Genomic DNA, 17,285 nt, shown 5'->3' with positions numbered 1-17,285 from the left:
TTGATTTCATTAAAGCGAAAGAAAAAAAAATATAATTATCGCAACGATCGAGAAAGAGAAGAAACAGAAATAGTAGGAGATCGTTAGATCTATCATCGATCGAAACTCGATACATTTACCTAATCGTATCGTGTTAAAACCCGAATAATCTGCAACAGCTGCTAGCAGACACTTAAAAGTTAGAAGCTATTTATAGTAACAGCAATCTGGTCATTTATTCTTCGTTACCAGATAATCTCATTTCCGACGAAAAGCTAACATACTCTCTCGTACTCTGACATCTTGTTTCCTCTGAGGCCAACGACCGACCACCGACCGACCGGTCGCCGATCGTGATGAGAGACTACTACGACCCACCTCCCACGATCTCCTACATGATTTTTCACTTTCTTCTTATTTTCTCGATTTAACCATCCCAAATGAAAATTATCGCTTCATCAAAAAAAATTTTTTATTCATAACAATAATATATCTAAAGAACGAATATATCTACTTCAATCTCCATCATTTTTATCATCCCATGTAACGATATTTACGATAATTTCAAACAATTTAACAATATATATAGATATTTTTTATTCGATCGAATCTAACGAAGTAATATGTATAAGTATAGATACGAATTCTCGTTCCAATATCATGCAATTGTTTTACGAATATTCCATTTTAATCAATTTTATATCGATTGATAAACGAAAAGTTAATTGAACAATATTGTAATAATGTTTCGTGTTGAGGATACTTACGTATATATAGAGATGTTAACAATGAGGAAAGATTCCATATTGATACTGTAATTTTAGGATTGCGAAGAGCTACTTTTCGTCTTTTCTCCTTTAAGTACAGTTGTTCTGTTGTTATATAAATAATTTCTCTATTAATATCATAAGAGAAATAAAGAAAACTCGCTTTAGATCCAGGTTGTTTCAATACGAATCGCTGTAATCAAAAATATAATATTCGTGTTAAAATTAACGTGAAGGTCTTATAATAAATTTTTTTATATATTCTATCTTTTATTAAGAAAAATATTTAATGTGTATATATGTGTGTGTGTGTATAATACTATATAATGTGTACTTAATTATAATAGATACTTTATACATAAATATATACTACGTGTCCTAATGAAAAGTGTCTGTCAAGATTATTTTGAAAATTTCGAAGAATATTCAAACGGTTCAATTTTCTCAATTTTATGTTCTCGACGTAATCCTCCTATTCTAAATCCCTTAAACTATTATCCTAATGGCCATTAGAGATTAAATAGCATATTGTTGGAAAAGGTTTTACGATGATCCTATATTTTTTTCTTTTTTTTTTTTTTGACAAATATTGATTCCAACAGTTTTCGAAAATTAGTGTTTTCAAAGTTACAGATTGAAAATAAATTTTATTTTATTAAATATTCAAAATGTGTATCCTCTATAACAAAGTTTCTGCCGAGTGGTACTAGTCGAACATTTTGCAGTGTAATCCGGCGAATGTATAAGCTGTTATATCGAATAACAAAATTATTGATCCCCTGTTTTTGTCCGACCAAAATAATTTGACCGGAGAGTCGTAATTTGATTTACTTGAAAATTTAGATTTAATCATTGATCATAGAAATGATTGAAAATAATCTGAATACTGAATGAACCGGATGTACGTTGCAGAACTTTCAACGTACCACTCAGCAGAAACTTTATTACTGCATTCGAGACAGGTAATAACATATTTTAAATATTTAATAAAAATAAAAATTCTCTTCAATCTGAAATTCGAAAAACATATTTTTGTCGGACGTAGTATTGAGTGAAAATTAAAAAAAAAAAAAAAGGAAAGAAGAAAAAAGAGAAAAGAGAAAAAAAATAACAGCATCATAAAAAGTATTGAAAGATCATTCAACAGTAAAACGTACACTGTATAGATGTAACTTAACTTCTATCGTTATTTCAGATTTTTATGGGGATCGTCATCCTTCTTGAAGAATTAACCTAAACCCTATTATTCTCTTTCATAACAAAACGGACTCATTTAGTAATTTTCCGAAAAAATCATTAAGAACCGTAATATAATTCTGATGGACATTTTACGTTGGAAAATTCCATAAATAAAAAGGATATAGAAAAATGTTTACTTTCGATAATACATTTGACCATAACTCATTCCATAAGAAAATATCCATGTATCAAATTCGAATCGTCGAACAATAAATAACGCATCTATCCATTTTACACGATGTATCAATAAAATTTCAAGACAAAGTAACACGACGTAGACAATGTAATCTATAAATAAAACACACGTATGACCCTGATCGTAATTAACGCTAACATTTTTTTTTAGGGTTCCCAAAAATTTTCGGATAATTCGCACGTGAAAATTTAATCGCAAAGATTTATTTCGAACAACATACTCCACTTTCGTCCCTCCCCCATACCCACCCACTCTATCTCCCTCCAAAAAAAAGGAGATAAAGATCAAAGCAACGAAGGAAGGAAGGAGCTTGAAAAGAGATAGATGGATAGATAAAAAGAGAAAGAGAGAGAGAGAGAGAGAGAGAGAGAGATCGATTTTTTTTCATTTCCACGTTTTATCCGCGTTTCAAGGATGCAGTTATATCTTTGGAACTTGGGATTGCCCGTTGGCCGTGGGGCTCTTTCTGCACTACGTTTCATTATTTATATATTATTAACGTGTTTCTCGAGTTTCCGAAGGTGCATGTAATGCAAAAGAGGAAGAACAGAAAGGGGGCGGACAACCTTCCAACGATGCTTTTTTTCTTTCTTTTCTTTTTTTTTCAAACCAGAAGGAGTTATCGATCGTCGAGAGAAAAAGAGAGAAGAACGGATACAGGCACCTTACCCGTGCCCAATATGCCCAACTAACCTTGAGGGCCTTTACCCTAGCGAGAGCGACGTGGTCGACCGTGATCACTGACCTCCAAGGTCACTTTTGTCGCACACAATATAGAATGTCATCCGGGCGGCTCTACGATCTCGTTGCACTCGAAAGATTTTCTCTCTCTCTCTCTCTCTCTCTCTCTCTCTCTCTGTCTGTCTATCAGTCTTTCTCTTTCTGTTTGGTTCTTTCTTTCTCTTTCGTACACATATTCTCGGCTCTTCTTTGTCGATGATTCAGCGTCGAGTAACTCCGTTGATGACAAAGAAAAGAGAGGAGAGAATATGACGAGTGTCTTCTATCTCTTCTCGATGATTCAAAAGCGATGACCAAAGCGTCAGCGTCCAATTGCTTTTAAATCATATACGATAGATAGATAGAGAGAGAGAGAAAGAGATAAGTTCTCACGTCGTTAGATAAACCAATGAAAAAATAAAAAAAGAAAAAATTAAACAAGTAAGAGAAGAAAAAGAACGACAGGATCGTAATCGATTCGTCATAGATCGTCAGACCGAAGGATCAAGAGAGAGAGAGAGAGATTACATGAATGAGAATCTATTACAAACGTAGACGGTAGAGCGAGAAGAGTTAGCGAATGTAAACTCGACGTTCACGACTACGACGACTATGGCAACAACTATGATGATGATGATGATGATGATAGTGATGATGATTACGATTACAATGATAATGATAATGATAATGACTGATCCTCGATCGTTCGAGAACGAGCACGCTGTTTTTCTAAGAGAATGTTATAGCAATATACATATATATATATATATATATATATATATATATATATGTATGTATTTATGTGTGTGTGTATATATATATATATAGATGTATGTATATACAAGACTGAAGCACTTTGCGTTATTTTCATCACAGGAACGTTGCGAAACTCCTTTGGCATTGATTACCGTTTCCTCGAACCGAGAGAAAAAAATAAGATTTTCCGATCATGGCGGAATTATAGGGTATATCGGAAAAAGAAATTTATTTGTGCGAGATAAAAAATAATGTAGATAGATAAAAATGTGAGAATATTAAGGATATATTATTATATCGGAGATAGAAGTAAATATTTATACGTAAATATATATATATATATTTTTTATACATCGTATTATATTGTATTGTATTATATTCAGTTTATATTTTTACGTACTTAGATGTTAATACGTCTAGAAATAATTGACACATCTATACATAAATGAATATATTGTATATAAATATATATATATATATGTGTGTGTGTGTGTATGTATGTACTTATTTATATTCCATAAAACTTGCGCATATTTTCGAACTAATCGCAAAGTTTTCTATTAAAAATTTTTCACATTTCGCGAACAATATACAATTTCTTTTAACAGGTTGAAATATTTATTAAAACACTTCGATTGATTTATGAAGAAGACTGTTCGGAAAAGAGGAAAAAGAACAGAATAAAAGAAGGGAAAAAGATTATATAAATTTTCAGTACGCGTTAAGTACATATAAAGAATTGGATCGATACGATGTGTAAGTAGGAACAAACAACACCTGGCCAAGTATATATTTGTAAATAGGAAAAGGGGTAAAAGAGGTGAGAGAGGAAGAGGAAGAAGAGGTGGGTTGCTTTCTCTCATAGTGCTCTCACCTAGGATTTCCTAGCTCGTTGGCACGTGATCTTGGCTCTATACGTCCTGCGGTTACGCGTAGAATTACGTGCGTGATATGCTAGCGTGACAACCAACCTGACTTTGCTCCTCGAGCTATCTCTTTTTTCTACGAATATTAAAGAAATTACTAACTGGTGCTATGTAATAATAATAATAATAATAAAATATATATACATATAATAATAATATTATTTCGCGTTATATTTCACTCATTTAATATTTGCCGAATAAATATTTTCCGAATGCCAAAGTGACGTAATTTATTTATTTTTAATACAAATATACTACACGATAAAAGTTTCAAGGACAGAAATCAAGTGAATATACTATACCATTACTTGGATAACAGTAATAATTTTAAATTAACAGGTTCATAAACGCTATTATATTATAAATTGGTAAAATCATGAATTGGTAAAATTAAATATTTAATTAATTTTAATAAAAGAAAAAAGGGAAAAGGAAAGAACGTAACGCGTTAAAGACAAACGAATGAACGAACGAACGAACAAACTAATGAACGGACGAACGAACGAACGAACGAACGAACGAAGGAAAGAGCAGACAAACAAGTAAATATTTTTGTGTTTTATCGAGTATCGACCTCAACAATATTTGTCTAGGTATGAAATCAATAAATAAATGTATATTTCATTCTAGTCATCGTACAGATCGATAGAAAAACAGAACTAGATTAAACTAGCCAATTATAACGTCGAAGTCGCGAAAGCTGTCTGAACCTGACCGCTTTCACGTTACTACATTGTTCTCGAGAAAAGTCTCTATAATACAACTCTTGAGAGAAAGAAAAAAAAGAGAGAGAGAGAGAAAGAGAAGGGGAAAAAAGAGAGAATTAGATTTCCGGTAATACAACGTTCCAACTTTAAACATTCCAACTATCTATCAACAACCTGCTATCGACTATCTTATTATCCGTATCTATTATATTTGAATTTTCAATTATTATTATTATTTTTTTTGTACGCATTTAAATATCCTTAATAACGAGAAATCGCATTTAATAGATTAGATAATTTAATTGATGATTTAGACGATTGAATAAATTAAATTACTGATACTTCCTATTTTCTCTCTCTCTCTCTCTCTCTCTCTCTATTTCCTCATTCGTGGCCTTCCAATTATACAGCTTATTTTTAAAAAAAAAGAATAAATGAATTTATTAATTAATTAAAAAAAAATGAAAGAAGACAATTTGTTTCGTATAATATAAACGTAATGATCGTATAACAAATATTATATTATTGCGAATTTCTTGAAATAACTTGAAAAAGACAAAAGTGATATGCACTTGAACCGAATCATTTCTTTCGTTAGATACAAACTCACGTTTTTCTTTACGATACACAATGACGACAAGAACGACAAATTGCGAACGAACAAAAAAAAAGAAAACAAAAATTAATAACAACAATCCTTCATACATTATCAAATCTTATTAATAAATTTTTAATTTATCATACTTGATTTTACTTGATCATACTTTATTAAATAATACGACACAATACCTTACGAAAAGGAAAAAAGAACAATTGAAATACCAACGATAATAAACACAAAAATATCTAGATAAAAGAAATAATATCGTCAAAACGTCATACTGGAATCCTTAAATTCTTGTAAACGCAATTTAAGAAATCCTTTTATATCGTATTATACTAATGCGTGATATGACTAAATGCATTATTGAACGTATCGTCGAAATAACGATCGTAGTAATAATTTCGTTCATATGGAGTTTGTGTACGTTCGATAGAGCTCCAGTTTCGCCGTAGGCTAAAGAGTTAATAATAGCCTCGTTATTCGTCGTATTAGTTAATCTTCGATTAGCTGGCTATTTATAAGAAAATCTAATCGGTGTAACGAAGCGTGTTGTATGAAGCGTATTACTCATTCTCTCTTTCTCTCTCTGTCTGTCTGTCTGTCTGCCTGTTTGTCTGTATGCATATATCTTTCTCTCTCTCTCTCTCTCTCTCTCTCTTTCTCTCTCTCTCTTTCTCTCTTTCTCTCTTTCTCTCTCTCATACACACACATATACATATGATCACACAGACACACGAATGCACTCCTAAACGCGAGCAGTAGCTATCGAGAGTCTACCACCTGAAGAATTAATGAACAATCGCCGGAACGATAAACAGTTTGCCCGATGAGCAAAGTGTGTGTTATATCGATATAATCGAAACGACGACGATGACACGACGCGGTTAACAAAACGAATGCGTCAAAGCATTAACGATCGCTAACTATACAATAGTTATGAGTTATCCTTTGATAAACGTATCGATAGATCCAATGACAGCTTTCCATATGTATTACATGATTGATATATTTTATATCATTTCTTTTCGAAAAATGTACTTTAAAATCTCCTTGAAAATCTTACGTATATTTTGCAAATGTATCATCGTTATTATTTCTTGATAATATACAAAATATACTTACGATACAACGATGATTAAATATTTATATTTGTAGTTATTAGTAGATTTTTTTTTAATAATCGAAATGAGAGAGAAAGACAAAGATATATGTATATATATGTGTATGTGTGTGTTTGAGATATATTCTAATATATCAGAATAATTATCATTAATTGTTAAATATACTAATAATCGTTTGCTTTATCATCGTAAATGTAGTCTTTTTATAAAATTCATTTTATGATGAAGACATCCCGAGAGGTAAAAGAAAACTTATTATCGTATCAATTTTTTTTCTCTTTTTTTTTTTTCTTTTTTATTATCTTAAATCACCGACGGCAAACACATGACCCGTGAGTCCATCTCTGATCCGTGAATTTTCCAAATAAAAGTTTGATTAAAAAGATTTTGTAAATTATTAAAAATATTAAAAAAAAGAATTTGTTATTTCAAATCTTTAAAAAACACGAAGAGAAACCTTAAAATTATCTAAGTTAGATTATATTAAATAAAAATAAAAAATCTCGTAATTTATTTTACGCCAGAGTTAACAAAATCCGTCGATAGATCTTACATCATATTCCTTGTTACAACCGATAATTCAAAATCTCGTAAAATTTCAGAAAAAAGATTCTTTTTTTTTTTCTTTTATTTCTTTTTATGAATTTATAAAAACTTTTAATATAAATGTTTAATACAAATGTTTGCAAATAAAGTCAAACACATCGATTACAAATCAGTATCATTATCAATAAAAGCTTTAAATGGAAACGTCGTTAATACGAACGAATATGTCAATGACCATACGAAATCATCGTAATGACCTTTCGATGAATTTTTTCTTTTTCTTTTTTTTTGCTACAAGAAGGCGTTTTTTTATCGCAACGTACTATATAAATATATTTGGTTATACATTGAGAACGATGAACGAACATCGATGTGATTATTTTTTCTTTTTTTTTCTTTTTCTTCTTTTATATATATATATATTTTTTTTCTTTGTTTTTGCTCCAGAAAAAAATCATATTATGCAGTTACATATAACATATAAGCACGCCATTATCAAATGTCATCGCCTGTATTTCCAGGAGCAATGCTCTCTGCAAGATTAACGAACGAACATACTTTCTTGACAACGTAGTAGGAAAAAAGAAAGAAATTAAAAAAAAAGAGAAGAAGATAGAATTATTATTATTATTATTGTCATTATTATTATGATTAATATTATTATTATATTATTATTAGTTTTTAATATTTCACGTACGAATAAGTATATGCATATATATATATATATATATATATATATATATATATATATATATACACACACACACATATACATTGGAGATTTGTTGAATATAAAACATCTTTTTTTATCAACTCGTACATTTTTTTTTTTTTATTAGTATACTATTTTGTTCAAGTATTACTGCTTTTTTTAATATAAATGTCTTTTGTATATTCACGTGGACGCTTACATGTACATAAATAAACTTAATACTTTCGTACTGATTCGGAAAGCAGCTTTCTATTGATATTTTATTACATATCATTATTATTATTATTATCATCGTATCATTTTTCTCTCATTTTATTATCCGATCTATCCCTCGTGTCCTCTTTTCACAATCGTGCATAACAAATAACGTATGTAGACGGCAAAGTAGCTAACTACTTAACTCCAATTATTGAAAGTTGATAAATTGTATGATGATATAATTATTATAACGATATTAATTATAAAGTGTAATGAAATAAAAAAGATTAAAGAACATATAAGACTGTGATATTAAAATACTATAAATAAAATTTGTAAATAATACCATGCATTTTGCATTATATCGTAATATATGAATTTTATTATAAATTTGCATTATATCATAAATTTGAATTATATTATAAATTAGAATTATTTATTGGTAACGTAGCAGAGATATTTGTGAAAACTATGTTGACATCATTCATAAACGATGATAATGTACTATATATGTACATAAATTTCATTCTTAAAGTGAAATATATTTTAAAAGGGAAAAAAAAAGATCATTCGCGGATTTTTTAAATTCTTCTTGTAGATTATAAATTATAATATATACATACACACACACACACACACACACACACACATATAACGCAATATAAGCAATTAATAAAATATGTATTCAATATAAAAAATAATATAGAAAATTAATAATATATATATATAATAAATATATATGCATATATAAATTATAATTTGTTTATTTGAGAAAAAAAATAAAAATAAAAGATATATATAGAAAGAGAGAGAGAGAGAGAGAGACAGAGAGAGAAACGATAAAACGACATAAATGTGTTTACGAGGAAGAAAAAGAAAAACACGTTATGTCAAAAAACAAAGAATAACACTAATGCGTGTTTATACAGATTAGATTGAATCGGCCGTGACGATTTCGTGCAACTTTACATCACCGATCTCCGACGTTGTTTTTCTTCTTTCTTTTTTATCGTCCCTTCTGCGCATCTTTCCAACTCTATACATGGGTTCCATCACGTAGTTGCAACATTATCGATCTTGTGACCCGTGCCGAATGAAATAACCTCGGTTATAATAATTTGTGATAATTTCTTATCATTGTACGATAATGCATTATCGGTGTTCGACGGTATTACAACAATTTAACAATTACAATCGAATCGAGGGGAAAGGAGAGAAAAAGAGAAAGAGAAAGAGAGAGAGAGAGAGAGAGATCACTTTTAATCTACCATTTTGCGAACAAAATATTTATAGTCTACACTGCAAAAATGTTTTCCATCGCAACATTTCATTTCGAGCAAAAGCAAATATTAACGTCGCGTTTTTTTCTTTCTTTTTCTCCTTTTTCATTTTTTTCTTCTTTCTTTTTTTTTTTTTTTTTTTTTTTAATCACTGACTGCGACAAATATGTCGGTAAGGAATGTGCGTATAAATTATGAAATACATTATATATAAAATTTCGTTTTAGATGCGAGTCCGCAATTAATACTACTCGTCACAAATGTCCCATCGATTTTCTCCAAGGAAATATAAAAAAATTAAAATAAAAAAAAGATCAATCGTTCAAAAATGTCGAACTAAAATCTTTTCTTATGTTATATTTACGTACTTCTTTCTTTCTTTTCCTTTTTTCTTTCTTTTTCTTTTTTTTTTTTTAATTTAGCACAAACTATCAAAACCATAAAGAAAAGAAAAAAGAGATTAATGACGGACATTTCAGATTTCTTCTTCTGCAATTACAAAAATCACGTTGTTGTTATGAAACAAATTGATTATTCATGAAAAAATTCATTTAAAATTCTATTAAATAGAATTAATATGACTCGTGACTCCATTCAATAAAATCATGGCCAAATGTTGTGTCACGGAAATTGAATTGCATCTAACGACTCTTATCCCCTCGAGTTTTTTAAAAAGAAAAAAAAAACAAAAAAGGAAAAAGAAGGGAAAGGGCTTGGCCGTTGAAAAGTGAGAAGATAAACTATTGGCCACGTTCAAGGTACAATGTCGTTACATAGCAATAATAATAATAATAATAATGACAATGATAACGATAATGATAACTATAATGACGACGATGGAACCGCAGGGTAGTTTGCAACGTGCTGTTGTTGATTCCCGAGACCACAAATCCTGGGTACTCTTGAGGATCTCTAAAGGTTTTTGGCCTCGGGTTTATTTTATAAACGGTCGGTGAGGACAAACTGGTGCCTCACAAAAACTATACTCCACATATACATTTGAAGGGTGAAAGTGTGAAAAGCATAGAGCGCTTACAAAGGGAAGATATTTCGAATTTTTCGAAAATTTAACAAATTATTAAACTACGAAGAATATTTATCATATATATGCTCAATCTCTTTTTTCTTTTTCTCGCTTATTTATTTATATATTTATTTATTTTCTCGCTGCTCGATTTCATTCCAACGGGGTTATAAAATTGATAAGAAAAGAAAAGAAAAGAAAGCAAAGAAATATTCGATAAAAAAATTAGCGATTGTTTATATAATTAAAAAAAAAACAAAGAAATAGTTATAAACAAAAAAATGTTAATCGTTTAGCCCTTTTAACTTAATTTCTTCGAATGAACTCTTAATCGATACATACACACACACACACACATATATTATTATAAAATCAAATGATATCAAAACGATAACGAATGGATAATAAAACAGAGATCGACAGTATTAACGTTAATATCAATCTGTTATATTCGGCATATGTTAACGTAGTCCCTTATTACGTTTCATCCGATGATCAATTCGAAAATAAACGAGTTGAGTAGACACGTACGATTTCAATTATGCGAAGAACTGAATTGGTAGTTGAATTGTACGCTAGCGTGAAAGAATGAATGACCACGATCGTTGACCTTAGTCACTAAAATCAAGGGCTTTTACGTGCGGTGCGAACATTCTCTCTCTCTCTCTCTCTCTCTCTCTCTCTCTACTTCTGCCTCTCTGTATCTCCCTCTCTCTTCAACTCACTTACTCGTTCGTCGTTCACATACATATATAATCGACTGCTTCCTTCCTTCCTTCCTTCCTTTCTCCCTCTCTCTCTCTCTCTCTCTCTCTCCCTCCCCTCTCTTTATCGTGCGCGCGTGCGCGCGCGCGCGAGCACAACAGCAAATCTCAAATGGGTCGACCGGTATACACGCACGTAACGGCTTCGTCTTTTTATCGTACATTTCACCTTTCTACTTTGCAATCAAGCACTTTCATATTGCTTTCACTTGGCCGATGAAAGTACCGTCCGCAAGCTAAGTAGGCTCCCGTCTTTTCTACAGGCTCAGCGAAAAAGAATCTTCCGAGGTAGCCGAGGTACGAAAAGGATCTTAAACTACTTTCCAATGGGGACGATAATATATCTCTCCAAAACGAGAATACAATAATAAGAGGACTTTGAGAAACACGTATACTCGTTGTAAGTTTATGAACGTAAAATCATCAGTTTTTTTTTTTTTGGGAACTGACCAGACAACCAACAAATAAAAAAGGTAAAAATTTATTTGAAATGAACCATAAATTTATTTGAAACATGCTATAAACAAGAAAAAAAATATATATAAATGATTATTATCTATCGTTGAGAAAAAAAAGGAAAGGAAAAGAAAAAAAATGAAACGACTCTTTTATTCACGAAAATAACGAAAAACTCTATTCGACCGAATCGAATATAATATTTTTTTGTTGCGAGAAAATGTTAATTTTGAAACACCCGGTATACAAACATACCGACCAACCAGCAACGCTCGAGCATACAGCAAAGTCAGCGTTCGACGACGTCTTTAAAATTTGGCGCCTGAGAAAGGCCATTGAACCTTGTCGAAACCGAACGAGAATCTTTTTTCAACACATTATTCGATCTTTATCGTTCGACCGATCGATATACCGAACGATTGCTTGTTTCAGTCTATTACGTTCGCCGCCGTAACTGTTACACGGCCCACTAACATTTTCGTTCGAATGAAAATTTTATTCGGCAATGTTTCATTTATTTCGTCCCATGTCTATTTTCCTTTTCTTCTTTTTCTTTTTCTTTTTCTTTTTTGCTATTTTTTTTTTTTTTTGATCATCGAATCGAAGATACATAAAATAAAATAAAACTCTTTCACTCTGAGAAAAAAAGAATTCACGTAGATACTACACGTAGATTGAAAATTAAATGGCTTTTCGATTATTACAATGAATTTTTATCCCACTTTTTTCGTTCAATTGCTCAAGATGAAAAGAAATACAATTATTTCTGAAAAAAAAACATTAATCGTAAGTTTTGTACTCTAAATGGCTTATTCGCGATAACGATATTTATATAGTGATGATAAACGCTTTAATATTAAAACTATCGACAATCGTAATAAAATAAAATAAACTTTATATATATATATATATATATATATATATATATATATCTTTTATAAGAAAGAAAGAAAAAATGAACAAACAAAGAGTAGAAGGAAAAAAGAAAAAAAGATATTTATAAAATTGATCATAGGTATAATGGGAAAAGTTATAGTGAAAATATTGATTATATATTCATCATACGCGTATAGATATAATAGGAAAAGTTAGTATGAAACAAAAAAAGAAGAAACAGAGAAACAATACGAAATTCGAAATGAACATTTTTTATAAAAATTGTTGAAACCAATCACTTCAATAAGTTATTAAATCTATTGTTATTATTAACGATTCGAAAAATTAATTGTCTAAAAGAATCCTTTGTTGCTCTGATATGCAATGAACGAAATCTAAAGCATACGAAAAAAAAAAAAAAAACTATTAACACATACTAAAAAAGGAAAAAGAAGAAGGACGAAATAGAAACGAGATAATTGGAAAAAAAAAAACTTTTAAAAATATTCTGTTGCAAAAGAAAAAAAAAAACGATACTCCAATCCGTCGTAATATCGTGAGAACTACATTGTAAATAATTCGAAAATAGGACAAAAGCTAAAGATAATATTGAAAAAAAATATTAATACAAAATTCAAAAGAAAATGAAAGATAAGAGTAAGATAATTCGGAAAGGACATAAAAAACCAAATTATTAATCTTACTTCAAATTATAATTATAATAATAATTATTATTATTATTGCTGTTTTTAACACAACAATTGGAAGTATTAATCTTATTTGAATTATCACTGAGATCGCCAAAACTACTTTCGCATTTTGAAATATATCTCGTGTATATGTATAATGTATAATATATCAAGAAAAAAAAAAGAGAAAATGAAAACAGGAGAGAAAAAAAGAAATTTATAAAAACATATGTAAGTAAAGAAACATCTTAACTCAACGAAGCGTCTCAGAACAAAACTACAAACATTGAAATTTTGAAAAGAACGTTTCTAAAATTTGATTTAACTCGATCGATAGATCTAATGCTTATCAAACTTATTAACTAACTTGCAATGTATTTCAAAGATCTAACGCGTTGCGGAAACATTGTGAATAAAAAAAGATCGGTAAGACGACGTTGATAAGATAGTTCTTAGCAATCAATTTTTATTATCTCATCTTAAATCTTATTAAGATGTCGTTCTAGAGATTGAAAAATTTCCCGCGGTATTTGCTCTCACAAGCAAGCTCGATTATAAACGAGAATACGACAGTAAGCTAGCCAACCAACCAACCAACCAACCAACCAACCAACCAACTAACAAACCAACAAACAAACCAACCAACCAACCAACCAACCAGATTTCAACCAGCCAATCAGATTCGAGGCATTCGCATGCGCAATCTCGATTACACCTGCATCGTCACTATTACTTTAACAGTTACACTTTCTCCATAAAGTCTCTTCGTAGTTAAGGTGAGAGCAGATTCTAGCTAAGCCAAGGAAAATTATTATTGTATACTATGGTGGTTATTTAAAATATGCACTCTCTCTCTCTCTCTCTCTCTCTCTCTCTCTCTCTCTCTCTCTCTCTCTCTCTCTCTCTCTCTCTCTTTCCTTTTCTCTTTCTCTTCCTCTCTCACTTTGCTAATGGTCCAACGATCGCAAACAAAGTCACGAAACTAGATTCATACTGAGATAAATATTAAATATCAGTGTATATAAACGTATAAACGTAGTTATGTACATAATGTAAGTATGTACACAATTTTCACATACATATGTATATACACGTACGTATATATATCTATCCATCTTTTCACCGATTCGCTTATATCGCAATCGTAATTTCAATCTCGAACAAAAACGATTCGAGGAATTACGTACGCGCGACCTCTAACAATGTCGTTTGATCCTCCAAATTAATCGATATCTTTGACAAATCGATGTTGAATACAAACGGATTTTATTTATATGCCTATCCGTCGTTATATTTTATTTAACGGAGAAAGTAAGAGAAACGGAGGATATCTACTGTAAAAGTAATATTGATATTTATGAAAGATATATAAATTCGAGCGAGTTTAACGTTGACTTTTCGAAAATGGCACATAAAAATATGTAAAACAATCTCTTCCTTATCCTCTTTCTCTCTCCATTTCTAATTGTTTTTGAATTATTGATTCGGACACATATTACTATTACTTTCTGTCTTCTATTTTTTAATCTTTCGTATTAAACTCAACTAATCGCTTGAAAAACAACAAGCCTGTCCTTTACTATCCGTTTGTCTTCTTATCTCTTGCTCTTTTTCTTTTTCTCTTTCTCTCTTTCTCCGTTGGTTGTACATATGCATGCACAACATCGAAAAGGAACAAAATGTCTCGTGAACCGGTCGTGGTAACAGGATTTCGAAACCTCGAAGAAAGCCCGCGTTAATCCAGATATCGAGGTCTTGCGACGGCCTTGCGAGTTTACCGCCAACGCTAAGAAAGACGGCCGATAACGAGCTCTTTTCCGATACTATAATTTAATATCGACATACGTCGATATCGAATTAAGAACCTACACCTTTTTCCATTTGAATATTTTATAATTTTTATATTTTCGATTAAGGACGAAGAAGGACGTCGGGAAATCTTACGAATAAAAAAGAAAACTATTCGAAATAAAAGGATTATATAATAATTCTGTTTTCTAACTTGAAAGAAAGGGGAAAGAGAAGAGAAAAGAAAAATAATAATATTATTATTTTTTATTAGAGACTATTAAAATTTAATCGAAATATTTGCAAATGAGAAGGAGAGAGAGAGAGAGAGAGAGAGAGAGAGAGAGAGAGAGTCGTTATTTTCGGCTGTAGTATAAATTTGTTTATTGTTAGAAAATGATTGTACTATTATCGTGGTATATCATTGATGATATAATTAATATATATTTCGAGCTGTTTAATCAAGCGATAATTAGCAATCACGATACATGTCAGATTATTGAGAAATCTTGTTAATAATAAAAAGGAAATTAGGCGAAGTGAAAAGATGATATTTTCTAAAATAATATTGTTTTCGTAAAAAACTAAAAAAATAAAAATAGAAAATGAAAAGAAAAAATAAATGATTACTCAGAGACATTTAAAATTGGAAAAAAATGTTTTCAAACGAGAGAAAGAAAAAGAAAGAGAGAGAGAGAGAGAGTCATTGCATCCGGGTGATGTGTCATCTTCGGAAACGATCATTATCGTCATAACATAACGTTGACTATGCATATGAATATTTTCAGCTGTTCAATTAACGACAATCAAAATGGATGCACTGCGATAAGAGAGAAAGGAAGGAACACCGATAATAGTGAAACATCGTACGTTATTACGAACGAGTTAAGTATCTAAACGTGATTAGAAATCATCTCGAGTATGCGAATGCATTGATAGTTTTTGTATCGTCAAATGCAATGAGTTATACGCGCAAACACATTCTCGTTTTAAGTTTATAGTCTTCGATGACAATTGTGTACACTCGACACCGTGCTTAGAAACGCCGATTGACTTTTGTCATCTGATAAACACTCCTCTCGTTTCAATTCGCTTCTATATGTCATCCACGTACATATATATATATATAAAAATTAGATATATATTAAAAAAAAAAAGATACATATATATTAAAAAATTTAGATATAAAAATCATACTTCCTCGAACGGTATCAACATTTTCGAAAACTTAAAAAACTCAAGATCTCTGCTTTTTCACAATAAATATTTATTTCTCGATCGAGGCATATAAATTCTTATTCCAAGCGATCATATTTATTTTATTACTTTCTCGAAAGGAGAAGATATTTTTTTGGAATGCCGTTTTACGCGTAACACATTACCAATAAAGAGATATCATACCCTAAAGTATTCGCTTTTAACTCGTTGTACAAATTTTTCTCGAATTTGTTTATTCGCGTATTCGGAGAAGACAAGAAATAAAATTGTACCTTTTCTAAGAAAAAATTTTCACAAAGAGATTTATTTATTACTTGTGGACGCAAAATATTTTACTTTCCACAGCGGTCTACAATCTCCAATACAAAATCGTACGGTGCAACGAAATGATTTTTCGTAATGAAAATAAAAATTTGCACAGATTTATCCAGCTTAATTTCCTCTCACGAAAAGGAGAAAAGAAATATATCACAATGAAAACAATATCGAAGATATAAACTCATTTATATCTTTCATTCGTCTTCGACGACGTCCGGCTGCGAATTCCCGCGCGAATCTCATAGTCATCCAAAAAGAAAGAAGTTTAGAGAGACATTTAAAATAATATTGACATAAATTAAATGTCGGCCAGACTTTGACCCTCTATGATAGTGAACAAATCAAACGAGTGTACAACAGAGAAAGAGAAAAAAGAAAAAAGGAAAGAGAGAGAGAGAGAG

General features: G+C 30.5%; 1 protein-coding gene across 1 annotated transcript in view; it reads right to left on the bottom strand.

Annotated features, from left to right (window-relative positions):
* LOC127069667 (caveolin-3-like) overlaps positions 1-17,285 on the bottom strand; it is a 227,283-nt gene that overhangs the window by 185,618 nt on the left and 24,380 nt on the right. Inside the window, exon 2 of the mRNA XM_051006921.1 lies at positions 747-939. The gene's annotated coding sequence lies outside the window, so the exon portion shown is untranslated. The remainder of the gene's footprint in view (positions 1-746; positions 940-17,285) is intronic.

This window comes from Vespula vulgaris, chromosome 16 (assembly GCF_905475345.1).
Source record: "Vespula vulgaris chromosome 16, iyVesVulg1.1, whole genome shotgun sequence".
Taxonomy (NCBI): Eukaryota; Metazoa; Arthropoda; class Insecta; order Hymenoptera; family Vespidae; genus Vespula; species Vespula vulgaris.
Note: the sequence above shows the minus strand (reverse complement) of the source record. Positions and strands in the feature narration are given on the sequence as shown.